We start from the raw sequence: 18,483 nt of genomic DNA on the forward strand, positions 1-18,483 counted from the left end.
TTACAATCAGGATGTTCATGATGCCTAATCTGCCAAGAGTAATAAAGTGTTCTGTTTTTAATCTAGGAATCTTCTGCCTAGAAGGGTTGCAGGCTAATCTCAGATACTCAGTTCCTGAAATAACCAGCGGTGGGACTCAAAACAAACCAATAGGGAGATCACAGATAGACTCATAGATAATACATGTAGGTAGTTTAATCGATAGATAGAACTCTTTCCAAGTTGTATTATATTAAAGCAAAAGCTCAACTACTCTCTAAATCACAAGAAATTGAAGTGTTCTGATTAGGACAGAGACTTGAAACAGCCAACTGAGGCCTATCCAAATGGAGAAGTAGGTAAGTTGCTTGGGCAGGCTGGCCACATGGCAGAGAGGAGAGCAGGACCATCAGGCGGGGGCACTGCACAGGAACAGGGTGCAGATCCAAGAGGCCTCATAGCAGAGCAACCCAGAGGGACTGTGGAAGAAAACTAACTATTACAAGAGGATACCAAGTCTTTGCCCTTGTGTGCCATGGTACATTTCTCCCAGTCATTCTTACAATGTCATTTCATCATCCACATAGGTCTACAGGATTTCCTGTGAAAGTGGTATGTTGGGGGAATGCCCTGGGGACTTCATTTTGATGTCTGTCCTTAAACACTATCATATCTGGTATTATGTGGAAGGCTAAGATCACACACAGAGGTCTGATAGTGTCCACTCCTGAGAATTAGCACAAACTTCTGGGAAATGTTAGCCATTCAAGACTTTGGAACTTGTGAGTAAAAGCCTAGATCTCTGAGGGATCAAGCTAGACCAAACTGACATCTACATCTAGGTCATGTGTGCAATAGACAGAGTTACCACACAGAATGTTTATATAATGAGAGAAAGAAAGTGAAAAAAATAGGTGTTCAGAGAGGAACAGGGAGATCAATTTTTCCTTTAAATTTCAATTCAGCTAAGATGAACATTGAGAATAGTGATATAATTTTTTGTGTGCTGTCCTGACTCTGTCATGAGGCCCTGGTTAGAGGCCAGTTATTCCCCTTTGTTAAGCTGCTAATTAAATCCATAAGTCAAAACACAGTAACTTTTCCGACATGGTTACTTGCGACATGGTTACATGCCGGTATCTCAGTCCATCTCTTCAGCTCCACAGTAGCCTTGAAATTCAATCACCTACAACTACCGTAACAGTGAAAATCAGCAATTTAGCAACCACTGGAGGAGGCAAGAAATGCTCTGGAACCCCAGAAGCCCAACTCCACAGTGGAGTATGGAGTATTATTTAATGTATCTGCCACTTTGCTAGAAATAGATATTCTTGTGGTATTTCTCTATTTGCTCTGTCTCTGAGCTTGATCTGGGCAACCAGCCTTACTCTTGGCCATTTATTGGAAACAACCAGTGGCAATTGCTTAACACTACAGTGCTCTGTTAGGGACAGTGTATGGGTATGTGATAGAGTTGGGTAAGAAGAAGGCACATGGAGAGCAGGAGATTAGGAAAGAAGGTAGGGCAGAGAGCCTGGAGATTTGGGGTACAGACAGAGCACAGAAACACATAAGACAGTGGGATAAAAAGTAAAAGGGCACTAAATTTGGCTTAGGAGCTAAAGTGGATGGCTATGCTTAAGAATACAGGAGGTCAAATTGTACAGGGAAGTTAAGGATCAGATATCAGGATCTCAGTGGAAAAGTTATATGTTATATGAGGTGTAATGGATACAAAGGAAATAATGACATTGGAAAAGTGATGGGCAAGCATGGTAAAATAGAAGAACTATATCTATGAATGTTGAAAGAAAATAGATGGGTCCAATGGAATATTAATCGGCCATGAAAAGGAATGAAATCTGTCCATCTCCAACTATGTAAATGGAACTAGAGGTAATATGCTAAGTGAAACAAGTCAGCCATAGAAAGACAAATACCATATGATTACACTCATATGTGGAATTTATTTATTTATTTATTTATTCATTCATTCATTCATTTATTCATGACAGAGAGAGAGAGACAGAGGCAGAGAGAGAGAGACAGAGAGAGAAGCAGGCTCCACGCAGGGAGCCCAACACGGGACTCGATCCTGGGTCTTCAGAATCACACCCTGGGTGGAGAGCCGCGCCAAACCGCTGGGCCACCGGGGCTGCCCCATATGTGGAATTTAAGAAGCAAAACAGATGAACATAGGGCAAGGGAAGGAAAATAAAGTAGGATGAAAATTGAGAGGGAGAAAACCATAAGAGACTCTTAACTATAGGAAATAAATGCAGGGTTGCTGAAGGGTAGAGGGGTAGAGAGATGAGATAAATGAATGATAGGCATTAAGAGGGCACATGAAGGAATGAGCCCTGTGTATTACATGCAATTGATGACTCAGTAAATTCTCTCCCTGAAAGTAATAATACTCTCTATGTTAACTAAATTGAAATTTTTAAAAAAATATTTTTAATTAAAAAAGAGACACAGAAGAGTCCATCTTGATGACCTTGGACTTGATCCTGGTTTCTTAGCCATAACAGTGAATACACAGGCAACAGAAGAAAAAATATATAAATTGGACTTCATCATAATTAAAAACCTTTACACATCAAAAAACTATCAAGAAAAGGAAACACAACACACCAGAAGGGAGAAAACACTTAGCAATATATACCTGACAAAAGGATAGTAACCAGGTAGACTTTTTAAAAAATCTTAAAATTCACTAAGAAACACAATTTAAAAAGGGCTAAAGGACTAAAGAGATATTTTTCAAAAACACTATACAGATGGCCAAAAAGTACATGAAATGACATTCAAAGCCATTAGTCATCAAGGAAATACATATCAAGACCACAAAGACTCATACCCATTAGAATGACAACTATAAAAAACAAACAAACAAAAACAATGAAAAAAGTGTTGAGGCTATAGAGAAATTGGAATACTTGTGCATTGCTGGTGGGAAGGTAAAATGGTACAGCTACTGTAGAAAATAAAATGGCAACTCCTCACTAATTCATCTTAGCTTTACCACATGATTCACCAATTTCATTGCTGCGTATATACCCAGAAGATTGGAAAGCAGGAATTCAAACATTTTAACAGCAATGCTTATAGAACCATTATTTACAATAGGCAAAACATGGACACAGCACAAATGTCCATTGATCAATGAATGAACAAAATACATCTACATCTACATTGACAATGAAATATATTCAATTTCATAAAAGAATGAAATTCTCATACTGCCTACCACCTGGATGAACCTGGAAGACATTATGCTTGGTCAAAGGAGTGAAACACAAATGAACAAATACTGAATGCCTCCATGGAAATAAAGTATTCTCAGAGGTTAAATTTATAGAGACAAAGTAAAACCATACTTGTCAGGCCCTAGAAGAGAAGAAATGGGAGGTTGTTTTATGGGTACAGAGTTTAAGGTTGAGATAGTAAAAAAGTTCTAGAAATGGATGGCAATGATAGTTGCACAATAATGAGAGTGTACTCAGTGTCACTGAACTGTCCACTTAAAATGGTAAAAATAGTAAATTTCATCTTATGTATATTTTGCCCCACTAAAAAAATGCACGAATATACCACGAGATATGACTGTATACCAACTATAATTAGTATTATAAGAAAAAGAAACCTTGAAAATAACACGTTTGTGAGTCTGTGGAGAAACTGGAACTTTCATACTTTAGTGGTAGGGATGGAAAATGATTCAAGCACTGTAGAAACTGCTGTGGCAGTTACTCTGTAAGTGAAATCACCAGTCCACCCTCCACCAGTCTTGTGTGACTCTCTCTCTCTCTCTTTCTGTCTCAGGACGTCCATCCCAAGGCTGGCAGTGTGACTATGCGATGCACTCTGTCTCCTCACACAGAATGAAGGCAATGTTGCCTCTGACTACTCTCTATTCTATTCCTCACTCAATACAGCCCCCCCAACACCACATCTGAGGACTACCCTAACAGAGGGAGTTGGGGAATAGAGAAGGGAAGGCCTGGGATGCTACTCCTCCTTCATTGAACCCCTTGCAGGGCAAGGCTGCGCTACCTCCTGGACATGCCTTTGGGAAGTGACTGGGAAACTCTGTTCTTATGAACAGGATTGGGGCCCTTTACAGAGAGGCCCGAGAACTCTATAGCCCCCTATACCCTGTGAAGATACCAGAACGATGCAACCCACAGGAAGGCCATCAGGCACCACACTTAACCCTTATCTCAGATTTTCATCTTCCAAAACTCTGAGATATTAACTCGGGTATAAGCTAGCCAGACTGTGGCATTTTCTATAGCATTTCACACAGACTACGAGATGCCCCCCAAACCACATCAACTTAGCTTCCCTCTGATATCAGGGCAACTCACAATGGGCAGTGGTTGTAGGGTTCAATTGCTATCCTGTTCTCATTGCCACAACTGTCAAGAACTGTGAAGGGTGTAAGATATTACTCCATTTGTAACCCAGTAGGTTAGCCTGCCAGGCGCATGGATGCGGGGAGCAGACATGAGACTCCAGGGATGGAGAAAGACAGTATTTTCATGCATACAGTCATCAAGAACTTTGTAGTTCACATCTGTTCCATTTGATTCCTCATGTAATATTCCATGAAAAAAACAATGGACTACCCACACCTATACCAACTCAATTCGGAAGTACTGCCAATCTAAATTTTAAGGTGATTAAAAAGCTTTTTAAATAAAACAAAGAAAAAGAATAACACCATAGCCACAGAAAAGGAAAGTATTCCTTAAATGTATAATAAACATTATGTAAAGGAGGGAAAGTTTATATTAACATTAAGTCTTTCAGCTCATCGGAACACACACAATACAGACACAGAGAAGAGAAAGACACCAACTAAGGAAACATGTCCAGCACATATAAAGAAATAATACAAATCAATAAAGGCAACACAATAGTAAAAATGGACAGATTAAACTGACACATATTTCAAAAAAGGTGGCCCAATGTCTATGGATGTTCATCTTCCATAGTAATCCAGGAAGTAAAAATAAAATCACTACTTGGGATTATCACTTACCAACATGAAGTCAGAAAGAAAAATAGAAAAAAATAAAACCTGTTGGCAAAAATGTGGAAAACCAGGAGACCTCTTACATGGATGGTGGGTGTGAAACTTCCTACAAACTTTTTGCAAAGCCTTTTGGCACCAACTTCTTAAGCGCAAAGATGTAAACCTGTCACCCACCAATTCCACTGTTACTTAGATAGCCAAAAGAAATTTGTGTGCCAACAAAACATGGTCTAAATTGACATACCATCATTATTCCTAATACTCCCAACCTGAAAATCTCCCATATGTTAATAAACAGTAGAATGATTAAATTGTTTTATATTCATTCAATAGAATCTCATATACCAATGCCAACAAATGATCAATAACAGCATACAGCAATAAATTCACAAACACCATAGGGAATGACAACGGCCCAATACAAAAGAGTTCATGCTCCTTATTTCCTTTATCAAAGGCAAAACAGGCTAAAGTGACCTATGATGTTCCATATCAGAGCAGTCATGACCCTGAGTAGTAGTGATTTCCAAGGAGTACAAAGAATTTCTGGAAGTCTGACAATATTCTCTTTAATGAACTAGGTACCAAGTACGAAAATGTGATGACTTTATGAACTCTTGCTGAGCTATGCTCTTATGACCCGTGCAGGTGCCCTTAAATATTTTCAGTACATCTCACTAATCAAGAAGAAGGGATGTGGGCAGCCCCGGTGGCTCAGCGGTTTAGCGCCACCTTCAGCCCAGGGTGTGGTCCTGGAGACCCGGGATCAGGTCTCACGTTGGGCTCCCTGCATGGAGCCTGCTTCTCCCTCTGCCTGTGTCTCTGCCTCTCTTTCTCTCTGTGTCTCTCATGAATAAATAAATAAATTTTTTTAAAAGAAGAAAGGATGTGAGAAAAAATTAGTGGTGTTCTTATACTGTAAAGGTGAGATTTCATATGAGTCTATACTCTAATGACACTGTGATTAGCTTTTAGAAGTATGTAGAAATTTATAGGCAACACTAAGAAATGGGGATACAACTTCCAAAAAAAGGGATCTGTTATTAAGTAGAATTACACCAGAAAAAATGTATTTAAAAATTCATAGATAAGTTAACAGATAAAAAGAGAAAATAATCCCCATTGATATTCAATCATACACATTATTATACTAACCTTAAATAGACAAATTATTCCTTTTATGTTTTGGACAGAAAATACACATTTGTTATAAAATAATGCTTGTATCATGAAGAGAATAGAAAAATAATGTAAGCTACAAAAAGTTCTAGAACTCACTTAGGGAGGAATGAGGTAAGGGTCTGTGTCACCTAGAGCAAACCATCCTGAGGCTCTCTGTGCTCATGAGGAATATGTGGCTCTGCTCCTGCTGGAAACCCAAGGAGTATACCACAAGATGGTCTGGCCAGAAGATAAAAGAGAACTGTGAGGCAGCAGGAAATTGCTTCTGAGAAGGTTCCAGATGGGACAGCCTTACCCTTCCAAAACTGGAGTATAGAACAGTCTCTTGGGCACTTTGTCCTACATTAGACGAGGACATTCAGTCGCATTGATTTCAGTGTGGTACCCAAAAATCTGTGCTGACAAAGATCTGTGACCTTTCCCAGCACAATATGACCCACAAATTCTCACTGGTATGGTCCAAGACCAGACGGATCTGTGGTCTCAGCCCCTGAGAGATGCTGGTTGAAATGTTTATAATTCAAATCCTATCTATCCTGGAGAAAATAGCTAGGGTGAGTGCCTCAAGCAGCAGTTCTGAACCACAGAAGAAGAGCAACATGCTTCAGGATGGCTTCCAGGAGAAGCACAGAAGTCTGCAGCAGCAGCCAATAGGAGGACATCATGGTATATGGAAAGGTCAAGTCCAGGCTAACACCAAGTGGCATCTTTCAATGGTAGAGGTTTCCCTTTGTAACCAAAAAAGAGTCAAATTCCTTCTGTTCCAGGGCAAAGAAGAGGAAACCCACATCCACTACTAGACTGGCTGTTGGAGATGGTAGCAGGAGAGTTTTCTACAGAAATATGAAGAGTTCCAGGAGGAACAGTAGCATAGTACTGCCCACTCAGAAAGAACAGGATTTCCAGGGGGGTAGAAGACAGAATATCACCTTTGCCTCCAGAATATCACCTCCCAAGGCCATCTTCTGTCTAGTTACCTCTTTTAAAATCAAACATGTTTTCCTATTCACTGAGTATTATTTCAAGAGTTGTGGCAAAATAATAGAATTAAAGAAAGAAAATAAAAATACATTTCACTTAATTTTAACAAACATCTAGCATGACAAAGTACACGTCAGATCCCATATATCTTGAGATTGGTCATTGCTATAATTGGTACTATTGAAAATTTGTCCTACTTCAGAACTTTCCAAATCATTGATTGGTGGATAACAAACATGATTGACTCTACATCTATATGTATATATGGATGCACATAGATCACACAGATATAGATACAGATATAGATGCCTAAGCACACAATATTAGGTATGTATGTATTGCTATCTATTTTCTACTTCTTCTTGTGTTGTAATATAATTTGTGGTAAGTATTTCAGTGCCTATGTGAGACACAAATATGGGTTCCATTCTGTGGTATAATGTTCCAAATATAATCTATGAGTGTACTTATATATACTTATATGCTATAAGTATATTGTATACTATATTAAATATTATATAATGTTTTACATTTGTTTTTATTTAAGTTCAATTTGCCAACATATAGTATAACAACCAGTGCTCATCCCATCAAGTGCCCTCCTCAGTGCCCGTCAACCAGTTACCCCATTCCCCCACCCACCTCTCCCTCCGCAACCCCTTGCTTGTTTCCCAGAGTTAGGAGTCTCTCATGGTTTGTCTCCCTCTTTAATTTTTCCCACTCAGTTCCCCTCCTTTCCCTTATAATCCCTTTCACTATTTCTTACATTCCACATAAGAGTGAAACCATATGATAATTGTCCTTTTCTGATTGACTTATTTCACTGGATATGAGGGCGATCTGGCTGTAACATCTGTCACCCCATTGATTGCAGGGTTGATTCGGCTGATCTGGCTGGCTAGGCAGGTATCCCCTTCTTCCCTCACTGCTCCACTGCGTCCCTCCTGAAGCTGTGTCCTCAGTTGAAGAGGACAACCATCCCCAATAGAGGAGGACCATTCTTCGATCAAGGGTATACAAGTAGCTGTGCTCCCCTGCTAGAATCTTCAAACAAACTATATATATATATAAATATCTCTCCTAGGGTAGCCTGGGTGGTTCAGTCCATTGGGTGTCTGACTCTTGGCTTCAGTTCAAGTCATTAACTGGAGGTTGTATGATGGAGCCTGGTGCTTAGGTTTCACACTCAGTGCAGAGTCTACATCAGGTCATTTCTTCCTCTCCCTCTCTCTCTTTTTCCCCTCCATAATCACACAGGTGCTCTCTCCCTCTCTCCTCTTTCTCTCTCTCAAATAAATAAAAAACATTGCTAAAAATCTCTCCTGAAATTGAGGAAAATTGAAAATCAAGGAACCACAAACTCTACACAAACAGAACGGATTTCTGTCTCTGCCTTTCAAATAGCTCTCATATCTCCACATTCAGTGGAAGTCTCCACCATAAACTAATGTCATCACTTCAGAGACATGGGTGTTCACCACCAAACCTCTTTCTTGCCAACAGGCCAAAATCACGAAGTAGTAAAAATCTCCCTTCTATAGATGCCAATTCTGTGGAATTCATGTCCTTAAATATTGTTATTAACACCTGATGTTCTTTAAGAATCAGATAAAATGTAATTCTGTGCTCTCCACTACCCATTCCAGTTCAATCTATTCATGTCTAACTGAAGGTGTTTAACGCATGCTCATCTTCCAAGCTCCTATGACATCATACTTCACAAGAGTGACTACCACCCCTCTAGAATGAAAAGGAAAAACTGGAACTGTCTCCCCAAACCTGTGTTCACTCAGTGAATTTCCCCTCCAGCATAATTACCTTCAATTACGGTGATGACCTGCCCCATGCTGATAGTTTTACATGCTTCTTTTCCTATAATTCCATGCCTACTTCACTACTGGGAAATTTAGTGAGACAAATTTACTTCACACACTCAGACTTCTCTAATATCCAGATTGTTTCAGGACCTGGTGTTTATATTCGTATAATTTCTGCACTCCTCCACTGACCATCAGCAAAATTTCAATCACATGAGTATTTACAAGGTAATTATATAATGTGACATTACAATCACTCTTATAACTTACTGGTAACTTTGCTTTTTAAAAGATTTTATTTATTCATTCATGAGAGACACACAGAGAGAGGCAGAGACATAGGTAGAGGGATAAGCAGGCTCCCCGTGGGAAGCCTGATGTGGTACTCGATCCCAGGACCCTGGGATCATGACCTGAGCCAAAGGCAGATGCTCAACCACTGAGCCACACAGGTACACTTATTGTTAACATTGAAGGAGATGCTCAAGATTTTCTGTTTGGCACTCATCATTCTACTTGGGACCCTGAGGGGATAAGTGAATTACCAACATTAGGAATATTATGGAAATTCGAACAATTTACATATTCCTTATAAGATGAGGACATTTTATATTCCTTACCCAGAAAAGCAGACCAGGGATATCCTGGGGTTGTGATTCATGAGCAGAAAGGGGCTGACAGTTGGGAAACACAGACTGATCACTAAACTGGTGTTCAATACATACCAGCTGAGATTATCAAAAAGGCCCAAAACAATATGAAGATACAGGAGAGGGTGCTAAAGTAGACAAAGATGCTCACCAAGAGAAGGACAGTTTTGGTGGCTAGTAGACTCAGGTGATGATGTGGAAGAGACATTGGTCCTAAGAATATGTTGGACCCTCTGCTTATACCTGTACTTGTGCCTGTACAGAATGAAGAACATGAAACTGCTGGCTGAGAGCCCCAGAAATAGCACATCAGGGAATGACAACAATGCTACATACAATGAGTCAATGGGTTTCTCAAGATGAACAGAAGAACAGTATCTATAACTTTTTCTACTTGTGATTTTTTTGTTCAAAGTGCTAGACATAAACAAGAGATACATGATATTTACCAGTATCTGCAAGACCCAGCACAGGGCAATGGAAGGGACAATGCACTTGAGGGCTTTACCTTTAAGTACTGTCCACCTGAAGTTCCTGGGGCTAATGGTGATGGCCTGGAAGACACTCAAGAGACAGGTGGTGCCAATGGACACTCCTCTGCCTATCCCATGACCATAGGGGGAAAACTTACATCCAAAATCATTGAAGGGCAGCCCAGGTGGCTCAGCGTTTGAGCACCACCTTCAGCCCAGGGCGTGATCCTGGAGACGGGGGATGAAGTCCCACGTTGGGCTCCCTGTATGGAGCCTGCTTCTCCCTCTGCTTATGTCTCTGCCTCTCTCTCTCTGTCTGTCTCTCATGAATAAATAAACAAAAATCTTTACAAAACAAAATCATTGAAGATGTGATGCCACCCAAAAGATGTCATTGTATTGTGTATTCCAAAAGAGAACAGGACCAGAATGTTGGCTACAATCAGATTCTTGACAATCAAATCTGTGGACCTTACCCTATACCGAGTGAAATGAAGAAATAATGGTGAAAAAGAGAGAAGTTCCCCGATTCCAACCACAGTCTGCATTAAGAAGATCACTCCTACTGTGAGATCCCTGTTGGTCATTCTGTCAGTTCTCAGTGATTGACATTTATCTTCTGGGCTAGAGGATCCTGCATGGGAATATGAGAAAGGGCCACACAAAACATGTCAACTGAAGTCTGATATTCTCCACTTACCAACACTTCCTACTTTGAAATAATACTTAAAGTTCTTCTGTCATTTAGGGTCTTGCAAAAGTTGCATACACAGCCTTTACCAAACACTTGCAACGTGTGACTCACTGGTATAATGACTACCCATGTTGTAACTTCTGTCTCTCACAAATACGCTAAGCAGTGACTATTGCATTCTTTATAAAGGTGAGGACAGCTGAGATACATAAAGGAGAAGTACTTTCTCCCAATTTATTCACTAATTAGGGGCAAAGTGGGGATTGTTTGGTCTGAGGGGCAGGGCTCAGAACATGGCTGGGCTCAGAACATGGCTGGGCTAGTAACAAAGTTAGTACATTTAATCTGTAATATAAAAAAATACTAGTGAGCTATGCTTCTTGAAATAAACTGGATATCAATTTCTTTTAGGTTTGCACCTTGTGATTTTTATTTAGATTGCTGGCATATTTACATTTTTGTTAATCATGAGTTTGCACTTATTTCTGAAGACTATTTCTATAGCCAATAGGAACTTGAATAAAGTTTAGAGAACTTTTTTGTATATCTTTTATTCGAGTTGGATTTGCCAATATATAACACTCAGTGCTCATACCGTCAAGTGCCCCCCTCAGTGCCCATCACCCAGTCACCCTATCCCCCCGCCCACCTCCCTTTCCACCACCCCTTGTTTGTTTCCCAGAGTTAGGAGTCTCTCATGTTCTGTCACCCTCTCTGATATTTCCCACTCATTTTTTTCTCCTTTCCCCTTTATTCCCTTTCCCTATTTTTTATATTCCCCAAATGAATGAGACCATATAATGTTTGTCCTTCTCCGATTGACTTATTTCTCACTCAGCATAACAGAGAGAGGGATTGATAGGTAAATGGATGGAGTGATGGACAGAGGGAGGAAAGGAGGGAGGGATGCATGAATGGATGAATGGATCCATTCATGATGGATGGAGAGAGAGAGGGATTGATGGATGGGCAGGTTAATGGATGGAGGGAAGGAGGGATGGATACAAGCCTGCACGTATTAGAACAAAAAACAAGGACAAATTCTGGCCAATTTTTTAAAAATGACAGTTGGGGTTGGGGACTGTGGCCTGGGAATCAGAGCTATGAGGACTCAGGGCAGCCCTACAGACTGGCTACTGTCTCTGTCCCTCCCGAAGGCTGTGCCAGCTCCTCTCTGCTAATTGTTCTATTATGACTGGCTCCTAATTCTCTGATTCTAGAAGCAACCAGTCCATTTGGCTTTACCAATCATCTCTGCCTATGAGGCAATGCCCTTTATATCAGATCCTGGCACTGGCCCCTGACCAGCCAATGGATGACCTTCCTCTGAATCAGGTGCCCACTCGTGGGTCAGTCGGGCTGCCAGACTACAAAGCATGCTGCGTTTTTCCAAGCTGGGAAGGGCTGGCTGTGGCCTGGGCAGTTCCAGTGTGAAGGGGCTGTGAGGTGGCATTTGCCATGCCTCCCATACAAAATGCAATACAACCTCTGCAACACCCAGCTCAAGCCTCAGTCTTTGATGCTGCCCCTTGGGGTTATGGCAGTAGGGCTCAGGGGGCTCGTCCTCCAACCCTCCAACCTCCACCTCTCTGCTGACCTTCAGGCCACCTGGAGCCCACCTGGGGATCCCCTCCTCCATGGAGCCTCTACAGCTCCCACACACCCCTCCTCTAGGACCGGGCAGTATCTGAACCCACCCCAAATCTCCTGTTCTATCCCCATCAGCCAGCCACTTGGTTTCACACCCAGCACCAGGTCATTTCTCGGTGTTCAGTGTCCCTCCATCAATATGGCAGCACCTTGACCCTCACAGGACTGCTGTTGAGGATGAGAAGAGTAAGCTCTCCTGTGAGCAGCTCTGTAAATGGTTCCTGGGGCATCTCCTGCTCATTCAATATGCAGACCCCACTCATACCACCCAGACCCACCCAGTCAGCTTGTCTGGGGATAGGGCCAGGGCTCCACATTTTTCCAAAGCCCCCCAGCTGCCTCTGAAGATCCACAAGAGTCCTGCACAGAATACACAGTGGCAGGTGTAAGCGAAGCCTTTTCAGGGAACCACGCTGCATCTGACACCAGGCTGGTGCCCAGTGTGACTAGCGTCTCTGAGGGCCGCCCCCCACCCCCCCGCCCGACTACCCAGGAACTTAGGGAGACAACCAAGCCTCCAACCACCCTGCCCCTCAGACCAAAGCAAATTCCTATATATACTGAGACACAGTCTCATCCAATGCTCGTCATCATGTTCAGACATATGTTCCTAAGCTAATTGAATCTGGGGCCAGACTTGGGCTTCACGCGCTCAATCGGTGCTAATGGAGTTAAGGGGCTTGGAGGGACGGGATGCTGATGACGGCACTGGGGGATGTAGGTGCTGCTCCCCGCTGGCCTCTCCCCCAGGCCGGTTCCGATCACACCCCACCGGTGGTGTCTCCGCTATGTTCTGTGGGAGCTCTCTGGACATCTCACAAAGCAGGCACGGGCCACTCTTGACCCCACATCCCGTCTCCATCTGCTCTCGCTTAGGCCGAGCCCTCCCCACTCCCGGCCCTCGGCTGGGAGGTGAGGCCAGGCCTGGCCAGGGAGCTCTCCGTACTCCCTACTCCCTGACTGGCAGCTCCCAGGGAGAGGCAGGGCGGATCTTTGTGGGCATCTGGGAAAGACAAGACATGCCTGCCTTAGCCTGACAGATGGTTTTAGGACCTTCTCTGTACTGGAGGTTAAACAGAAGCCCAGAGAGGTCGAGTGGCTTCCCAGAGTCACACAGCCGAGAGATGGGAGAGTGGACATTGAGGCAGATTCCTTCCATGAACCCGCCTTTATACACTGAGTGTGGCTCCGGGCACCAGTCCTCATATCTGTTCTTAATTAGTGTAAAAAATACACTGCAGATAGTACTGGTTAGAAGTGAGACATGAAAATAAAAATAAAGCAAACAACTCTAAGTAATGTAGGATATGATCTTCAGATAGAAAGCTGACCTCTCTGGGGAAGACAACGGGCCTTTCTCAGTTTAGCGGGATAACCAATCCTGTTTGTGGTTTTATTTCAGTGACCACAAAAGTTTTCTTCCCACACCCTCCAAAGAAGAATTGATTTTCCCCACCAGGTCCCCATGGATGACTCCTCTGTGGGAAATGAACATTAGGAGCCTGTTGATCCTTAATCCCAGCCTCTCTTACCTCCAGTGGAGCATGTTCTGTCCCCAGTTACATTACCGAGACAGACTCCTGCAGGACGGGTGCATGTTGATGGCTGCAAGGGCTGGAGCTCTGAGGGTCCCTTGGACATGGTGGACTCTGTGACAAGGGGTACAGGAGACCATCCCCAGGCCCTCCAAGGGAGTGCAGGCCCTGTGGCCTCCCAACCCCACAAAGATGGTGGAAGCAGACTGAGGGGCTTTGGGTCATGCCCCACCACACCGCCACCCAGGAGATGTCCTTGGTCTTGGCAGAACTCAGGCTCCCTCTTATCTCACCAGGCACTCCAGTTGGACAGTGGATGTGGTTGAGTGTTCTGGAGGCCACGGTTCTGTGAAAACTAGGGGGCACTCAGAAAGGATGTGCTGGTGGCTGTGTGGGCACCTGGCCCCTTTCTGGGTGGGGGGGGCTGTGTGCTGCCTCGTGCCCGTGGGAATGTTTTCAAGCACAAAGGGAGCCTATTGATTCACCTGGTGTTTGCTAACAACCAAGGGGAGGAGCTGGTCTGCGAAGGCCCTCAGCCGTGTCGCCCGCTACTGGCTCTCCTCTTGGCCTTTATAAAGCCAGCTGTGCCAGCGTATGACTTCCCTATGGCTGCTGTGACAGACGACCACACGCATAGTGGCTTAAAACAGCACACAGATGTTAGCTTGGAGTTCTGGAGGTCAAGAGCCCAGAATGGGTCTCAAGGGACTAAAATCAAGCCTTTGGCAGGGCTACCTTCCTTCTGGAGGCTCCAGTGAGGCGTCCATTCCTGGCCTTCACCTTCTAGAGGTGTCTACACTCCCTGGCCTGTGGCCCCAGCCCTCACTTCCCTCGTAACTTCTCCCTCTCTGACTCTGACCCTCCCACCTGTCTTCTCCAAAGGACTCTGTGGTCACAGTGAGCCCACCTGGGTCATCCAGGATCACCAGCCACCTCACACCCTTTATTCAATCACACCTGCCCTGTAAGGTCACACAGTCAATGGGTCCCAGGGGTTAGGATGTGGACATCTTTGGGGGCCCTTGTTGTACTGACCTGGAAGGGGGCAGGATCTGGGGGCGACCACCTGTGGTCCTGGGGTCCAGCGCAGGCCCTGGAGATGCTGCTGGGCTAGAGCTCTCCCAGTGGCCAAATCAAACCTCGATGAGGCATTTCACCTCCCATCAGCCCCAATGGTTGATAAAATGGGCACCGTTTCCCGCTGCGCACTGCATTTCTCTTCCTATTGGTCTGGGTCTTTGCTGGCATCATGGGGAGGACCCTGGTGACACAGGCCGTGTGGCAGCCTCAGCTGTGTCTGGGGTGGCCACCAAAGCAGCAGATCCCACAAAGCTTTGGGGTGTGGGTTGTAAAGAGGGCATTCTGGGAAATGGAATGTTCCAGAGCAGAGAGGTGATGAGCAAGGCCGCCGAGGGGAGCTGGGCCCGGGGCCACATCACTGTCCTCACAAGCTACTGCCACATGCTGTAGACATTGTCAAGGCCCCTTGGAGGCTGCAAGTGGTCAGGATAGGGCACCAGCTGGGCTGCAGGGGGATCACAACAGGGCGAGGAGCACAGGCCCTGGTTTCTGCATGCTCGGTGCTGCCTCATCTGCCTTATCTATTTCCCACATATCGGGATGTCTGTGGTCTGTGTTTGCTGAGCATCACCCCTGGTGCCCCACACCTTTACCTGACTGTATCCTGAAAACCAGCCTGTGCTCCTGGGGGCCTATTTATGGTGAAACTGAGGCTCTGGGAGGTTGTGTGACACCCCCTCCCCTGACTCCAGCAGTGCCACCCCGGAGACTCAGCCTATAGTGGGCCACCGAGGACTGTCTTGCTGGCAACACAGGCCGCCAAGGTCCCCTCACTCAGCACATTCAATTCCTCCCTCCCATAGTCCGCCATGTGCTAGAACCTTCATCACCCCAGCCTGGAGCTCTGGGGTCGCAGATGGTGACAACACCCTTGTTCTGCTCCAAGAGTTGGCATTCCCCAAAGGCGTGCTTTTGTATCACTCTCCTGACTGACAGAGTGGGGACTGTAAGTCCCCTGGAGGTTTCTGGTCTCTGCAGGGTCACACCAGGGTCTCAATTTCCCAGACTGAGGGAAGAGGGTTCTTGATAATGTGGGATGGGGACAGGGCTGGGGAGGGGGTACACTTGCAGCCCACGCTTACCCCTGGGAAAGAAGGAGGGAGGCGGGGGTGGGGTCCGGGGCCTCTGCCTGACAGGTGCAGGATGCGTGTCCTCAGGCAACCACCAATGTGCCCCCCACAGTGTCTCAGGCCCATCGTAGTGAGTTCTGGGGGCAGATCTGGGGCTGGGAGTGTGGGTCCTGGGCTCCCAGGTCATAGCTCTTGCACTGGCCACCCTCCTGGCACGCAGCGCTCGGCGTGAGATGTGCCTGATGCTGCGCTGTCCTGTCCGCCCCTGCGGTCAAAGCACTTAAGATAACCAAGGGCTCTGGGGGTGCCGTGCGTGGGCAGGCTTTTTTTTTTCTATTTTATTTTTTTATTTTCATTTATTCTTTAAATTTTTCTTATTGGAGTTCTATTTGCCAACATATAGCATAACACCCAGTGCTCATCCCATCAAGTGCCCCCCTCAGTGCCCGTCACCCAGTCACCCCAACCCCCTGCCCACTTCCCCTTCTACTACCCCTTGTTTGTTTCCCAGAGTTAGGAGTCTCTCATGTTCTGTCTCCCTTTCTGATATTTCTCACTCACTTTTTCTCCTTTCCCCTTTATTCCTTTTCCCTATTTTTTATATTCCCCAAATGAATGAGACCATATAATGTTTGTCCTTCTCCGATTGACTTATTTCACTCAGCATAATACCCTCCAGTTCCATCCACGTGGAAGCAAATGGTGGGTATTTGTCGTTCCTAATAGATGAGTAATATTCCACTATGATATATATATATATATATATACCACTGTGATATCTCACATCTTTATCCACTCATCTTTTGATGGACATCGAGGCTCCTTCCACAGTTTGACTCCTTTAATATGTTTCAACAAAAAAATACATTTATTATTTAAAAGGTTTCTTTCATGAAAAGAGAAGGAAAATAACACTATGAACTACAAGAAGAAGTTCTGGCATTCATCTCTGAAGAATGAGGTGAAAGGCTTTTGTATCACCCTGGGAGCAGACCATCCAAAAGCTCTCTGCATTTTTGTGACAGGTGTGGCACAGCACATACCGGGAATATGTGGCTCTGGTCCTACTGGAAACCCAAGTAGCTGACCAGGTCCACACAAAATGCTCTAGGCAGGAGGATCAAACAGAACTGGAGGGCAACAGGAAACTGCTTCTGAGAAGGGCCAGCATGGGACAGCCTTGCCACCCAGACACTGGAGTGTAGAACAGTCCCTTAGACTTTTGGTCCTGCGTTAGAAGAAGATGCCCAATGGTTTGTGCTCAGTGTGTTACACAAATGTCTGTGCTGAAGAAAAGTTGTGACCTTTCCCAGGCAATCTGACCCACAAATTCTCACTGGTGTGGCTAAAGACCAGAAATATCTGTGATGTCAGCCCATGAGGGAAGCTGGATGAAATTTCTGTACTGCAAATCCTGTTCATTCTGGAGAAAACAGCCAGGGTGAGCACCTCAAGCAGAACCTCTGACCACAGAAGAAAAGCAATATGCTGTTCAGGATGGCTTCCAAGAAGAGCACGGAGGTCTGCAGCAGCAGGCAATAGGAGGACACAGGGCAGATCAGAAGTTCATGTCCACACTAATACCAAGTGGCATCTTTCAATGGCAGAGGTTTCCCTTTATACCACAAAATAATCGAATTCCTTCATTTCCAAAGTAAAGAAAAGGCATCACCACATCCACTACTAGATGGGCTGTTGGTGATGGCAGCAGGAGAGCTTTCTACAGAAATATGAGGAGTTCCAGCAGGAATTGTAAGCATAATACCAACCATTCAGAAAGAAAAGGATTTCCAAAGGGATGGAAATAGCCCTTTACCTCTGAAATATCACCTAGCACTGTCATCTTTGCTGTAATTACCCTTCTTAAATTCAAACATGTTTTTCTATGTCACTGACTATTATTTCTAGAAATTCAACAAAATAATAGAATTAAGGAAAGAAAATAAAAAATACATTTCATAGAACTTTAACAGTCAGACAACTAGTAGGGCAATTTACACATCAAATCATATCTGCCTTGATTTTGTCATTATTGTAGCTGGTACTATTGAAAATTTTCCCTAATGGACAAAGCTCCAATATTTTTATTGGTGGATAACAAACATGATTAAATCTACATCTGTATATTCCCAAAGAGATCACACAGAATAAATCCCTATATGCATAAATGTAAATATAAGTTTGTCGATATCTATTTTTTTCTTCTTTATTTGTTCTAATGTTCAGGTGAATATTTAAGTGCCTCATGTTAGCTACAAATATGGGTTCATTTTGTGGAACAATGTTCTATATATATATAACACCTCTATAAAAATATCTCCTAGGAGTGCC

At 44.1% G+C, this 18,483-nt stretch overlaps 1 pseudogene; it reads right to left on the reverse strand.

Moving 5' to 3' along the window:
- Window positions 1-17,421: 17,421 nt before the first annotated feature.
- LOC129500090 (transmembrane protein 216-like) lies at window positions 17,422-17,821 on the reverse strand (annotated as a pseudogene).
- Window positions 17,822-18,483: the final 662 nt, after the last annotated feature.

Source organism: Nyctereutes procyonoides, unplaced genomic scaffold, assembly GCF_905146905.1.
Source record: "Nyctereutes procyonoides isolate TBG_1078 unplaced genomic scaffold, NYPRO_anot_genome, whole genome shotgun sequence".
NCBI classification, from domain to species: Eukaryota; Metazoa; Chordata; class Mammalia; order Carnivora; family Canidae; genus Nyctereutes; species Nyctereutes procyonoides.